This window comes from Gadus morhua, chromosome 3, assembly GCF_902167405.1.
Source record: "Gadus morhua chromosome 3, gadMor3.0, whole genome shotgun sequence".
Lineage (NCBI taxonomy): Eukaryota > Metazoa > Chordata > Actinopteri > Gadiformes > Gadidae > Gadus > Gadus morhua.
Window position 1 is genome coordinate 12071457 of NC_044050.1, and position 4997 is coordinate 12076453.

The following is a 4997-nucleotide window of genomic DNA, read 5'->3' on the forward strand; positions in this document are numbered from 1 at the left end:
GTGACGGTTTGCTGGAGCGGTTTAACCGCACCCTGGCCACCCAGCTCGCCATCCTCACCAGCCAGCACCAGCGGGACTGGGACCGCCACCTTCCCCTGGTCCTGTGGTCCTATCGGACTGCAGTACAGGAGCCAGTCACTGCACGCCGGCTGCCCTCATGTTCGGGCGGGAGCTCCGGACACCGGTGGACATAGTGTTCGGGTCTCCACCCGAGCCTGAGATCGCTGGGGGTGCGGCTATGGACTATTTCCGCAGGCTGAGGGATCGCCTGCTGGTGGTCCATGACTACACCCGCCAGGCTCAGGCTGCCTCAGGGGTGAGGCAGAAAAGGGGCTATGACACTCGCTGCCGGGGACGATGGTTCACACCCGGGGAAAGGGTGTGGGTGTACTGCCCCGTCAGAAAGAAAGGGGTCTGCCCTAAACTGCGGAGCCACTGGCAGGGGCCTGGGGAAATCCTCGACAGAGTGTCCGAGGTGGTGTACCGACTGCAGATGCGGGGGCTGGGCGCCCGGGGCCGTGTGGTGGTATTGTACCAGGACAGACTCTCGCCGTACCGCCCCCTTGCCCCGGTTGTTGCTGGCGAGGGCGGCGGAACTCCTCGTGACTCCCCAGGCGGCTCCCCTGCCGACTCTCCGGACGGGGCCGCGCCCCCTGCAGTTACAGCCCCTAGGGGGGTCCGGCGGCCTAACCGGCAGCGACGGGCCCGTAGACACTTGAAGGACTATGTGACAGGTGATCGGGTCGTCGGGGACGACTGACCCCTCAGATGGAAGCTGTGTGGTGACTCCTACCCCCCGGGGAGTCTGGGTATTCGTGATGTCGGTTGGGGAAAAGGGGTTTTATTGCCTTTTGGTGTTGGGGTTAACGGGTTTGGGTTGTGTGTTCGGTTGAATGTAGTTGTGTGTTGTGGGGTGTTTATTGTGTGTAGTGTTGCTGGCAACCGTTACCCAGAGTTGCATGTCCGTTGGTTGGGTGTGCGGTGCGCTGTGTGTTGTGTGACATTGTTAAAATAAAGGTTCTGCAGTCGTGCGGTGTATGAAAACAGGAATATTTCTGCATCCGGTACGTCATGAACTAGGGCGTGGCTAGGCTCCCAGGATGCGGAAGCATCTCTCCTTGATTTTGCCATGCACCATTGAGCAGTTTACATAGGAATGAATGGGCGCCATTTTGGAATCCGGTGTCCATTCTATAATATGTCCATGATTAGCTCATGAATAAATGAGGACATAAGACACTCCCCTCAACATATCAAAACGTTGACCTGGTTGGTTGGAATTACCACATGGAATTTCCCATGTGATAAATGACATGTCTCCTTTCAAAGAGGCGTGCCCTCTCCCAAACGATGCTTGTTCAAACAACGAAAAGTGCACCTGGGTCCAACTTGACATTTTGGGAACTTGACTTATTTCTGACTAGTTCCGGTGGATGTTCTCAAGTCTCGTGCATGCATGCGCACAAATGCAGGCGAAATGAAACTCGCCTTATGTATTGCTCTTCTGCAGTAGCCCCGGCAGAATGGGCGGGGCTACCCAGTCTAACATCGCCCTCCTTCAGCTCCCACTTTGCAGGAAAGAGTGCAAAACCCAGCCTGCTTATTGGACGGGCAGCTAGTGGATTGTGAGGAAAGATCAGATGAATCTGATCATTTATGTTTCGGCCTAGATCGCTGATATAACCTTTAATTACTTGCCTTCAGACTGCAATCTATTGTTAAAATGAAGACTGTTGCTGTATCATATAAGGGATTTATTCTCAAACCCAGTGCTCCAGTTGAAGTTGATCCCATCCTTCTGGGAAGACCTGGAATGTCTGGTCTTGCATTTACCTACATCTGGTACATTTATGGACAGTATGTAGGAACAGGGATGGACAACAGAGTCTACATTAACTCTGTAGACAGAGATGCGCTGTTGAAGGATATGAAAGTCTTCGCCCCTGGCTTAAGTGTGGGTCAATTAGGGTAAGAAACTACGTAGATGTATTATACAATGCTAAATGTAGATTTAGCATGAATAGACTCCAACTGTTAATTTATCTAAGGAATCCAAATGTGACTGTCAACAGTCGCTCCAAAGCCCCCCTCAGTGAGCGTGAGTCCCTCTGGTTAAATAGAGGAGGGCAGTTCAGTGAATCTGTGCTGCAGCAGCCATGCCAAACTAGCTAACCACACCTGGTTAAAGGTTACTACAGACCTTTACCAAGGCCAACAGCTCGGAATGAGATTGGGACAAAATCTGTCTCAATCTGTGAAATTGGCTAAACCTTGTCTACATCGATCACCCTAAAGGGGAACCATCACGCTTGTCGTTTTTTAGATAAGAGTACTGCGTCACACACCTGTTGTGAGAAAATTCAGTCTGTAACATCATCTGTTTCCGGAAAATAAGGAAAACAGCGAAAGGGCGAACCATTGACGTTGTAAATTTGTGATTTGTGTTCTCCAAATAGGGTTAGAAATAACAAAAAAAACGTGCAAATGAGGCTTTAATCTTTTCAATTGGAAAAGCAGTATCAAGTGCAAAGCTATAGATAATGTGTGGGGAAATCAACCAACGCTGCTATCTGTGGTCCTACTAAATCCTACAAAAAATAACTGCGTGTTCATTTATCTACATGGGTTGTAGTCTGCATGTTTTTATCTATCTCACTATTCCCTGTGGTCACCAGATAATGGGTGACAGAACTGGCTTTCAGATGTAAACATTGCTTTGTTTCCAAGGCAACTCTGAGCTGTGTGAAAACACGCCATCATGTGACCACCAGCCACTCCAGAGTGTTTACAAATGAACCAGGAACCAAAATGTTCTTGTGTGTCCTCTCTCCTGCACAGACACGTCCTGTTCCTCTATATCAAAGCATCTCAGCCCTGACCAATCGTGGCACACAGAGGCACAGAGGAAACCAACAGAGCCGGAAATGTGTCGAGAAGAACAGACGGATCCGGTTCAGCACACCGAGGTCAGTCCAACGCTGTTCCTGCAGAAGCCTCTCTAGATATTTCTAGAGAGGAAAAGCCACATTACATTTTGGGCCTGCAATCAACCCAGGGGAGACAGGATGATAACTTCAATTCTATACAAAACTAGCTTTACTGAAGTGAAGACACCGACCAAACGGACGGGAATAACCTCAGAGTTGTACAGCCCTGTCGAAAACCCTGTCTTGCAGTTAGTCACTGAGGTTGAATCTTTTGCATAGTTCACATGTATTTATCCATCTGGGTTGTATAATAAAATATAATATATTGCTTCACAGCCGCTAGCAAACTACTAATAATGGAGAGAGGTGCAATGCTAATGCTCAGTGGGAGGTGTCAGCCAAAAGCAGGGACCCAAAGGTTTTTGAACCCAACCGAATAGTTCTGCGCCCCACCAGCTTCTGTGTCTAAAACGTTGCTCCTTAAGGGTGGAACTGCCTGCTGGACTAATGACTAAAGAGTAAATACGTCAGGAGGAGCATGTAGTACAGTGCTGTTTGCATGCAGAAGCAGCTAGGGGGCGGTGTAACCTTGAAGAGGTGGAGGATGAGGGCGCCTCTATGCTCTCCTTGTCCACCATCTGGAAGTGACTGACCGTGTTGCGGAGCTGAAAAACAGTGGAACATAACCGTAGAGAACGGAACAGTCTCACCGTAGAGAACGGAACAGTTTCAAATGTGACTGGACACGCCGCCCGGATGAGCAGGGACATTTTGAATCACTTTGATAGCGTGTACTGTGGCACAAAGACTGTAATGTGCTCTGCATTCACACGGCTGATATGGTTCAGTATCTGCTGAAACGTCCTAACGGCTTTAGTGCACAGTCCGACATTTAAAAGTATAAGAATATTGTTTTATATTTGATGATATGCTACTGGTCATGAGATACTTTTAACGTAGGCTTATGATTCGCACCAGATTCCTGTAAGTGGCTGTACGGTTATAAGTCCTCTGTTTGTTGTTAGTCCTGTCTATTCCAGGTGGAGAAAGGTACCAGTTGGAGCCCACCTGGCTCTTGTTCCAACATCGCCTCCAAGCAGCTCCTGATCCCTAGTTTGAATGTTTCATTACTCATCTAACGTTCTGGCCTATACTTATTTCACAGGTGTGTGATCAACACTGGTGACTGACTCTCTGTCAGTCAGTCAGTCAGTCAGTCAGTCAGTCAGACAGACAGACAGACAGACAGACAGACACTCTATTATTGTTAGTATTATAGCCCTGTTTTTGGTGTGTGCATATTTTACTGGCATTTGCAATGCCGCTAAAAAAAAGAAGTAAGAAGTAAAAGTAACTCAGTTCAATAAACCTACAGGAAAATACCTGATTGTAATATTTCAGAAATTGTTGTAAATAAAGAAAAGGAGACCATCTTCAAGAGTAAGAGGAGCCATCTGTTTTGTTTGGTCAGTGAATAGGGGGTGTTTTCAAATGGTCTTTCCATGCAATGGAAGGTGCAAGCCAGCCAACCCTGGAATGATATCGGCCTCTTTTGGCACCTATTGCACAAACATCCCTGGAGGGATCCCTCGCTTCCCCTTTCCAGTCTTCCATCTTCTATAACCATGGTCTTTACTAGCCCCAAAGAGGGCATATTTGAAGCCCTTTGGAGGCTAACTGACTCAGGACTATTCTCACACAAATCCGACTTTAGAAGTTAAAGTATGATAGACAAACTTAATACTGGACAAAGGGGCCGTTTCACTTTCGTGCTTATTTGTTTCAACCAATAATGATGCTGCAGGTGGGGATCTGTAATCGCAGAGAGTTGGTATGACAAAGATGAATCACTAACTAGTCATCAAAGCTTTTCTGGCGGGAAGACAAGCTTAAACCTCCTAGATCCAAACATCACAAGTGTCTGGAAACGTTTTAAATCAACACCCTCTAGACTTGTCACTGTATAAATCCCCTTATCAAAATCCCCTAAAGCTCAGTCAGCTTGCACATGCTTTCTCTTCCACAAAGTGTCTTCATAATGAAAATTGACACAAGGGCCATCTGTGCTGG

At 47.7% G+C, this 4997-nt stretch overlaps 1 long non-coding RNA gene across 1 annotated transcript; it reads left to right on the forward strand.

Moving 5' to 3' along the window:
* The first annotated feature begins 2705 nt into the window (after nucleotides 1–2705).
* LOC115541121 (uncharacterized) lies at nucleotides 2706–4371 on the forward strand. The gene is made up of 2 exons (XR_003976274.1): nucleotides 2706–2966; nucleotides 3953–4371. It is a non-coding gene; the product is annotated as an uncharacterized LOC115541121 (long non-coding RNA).
* The last annotated feature ends 626 nt before the right edge of the window (nucleotides 4372–4997 follow it).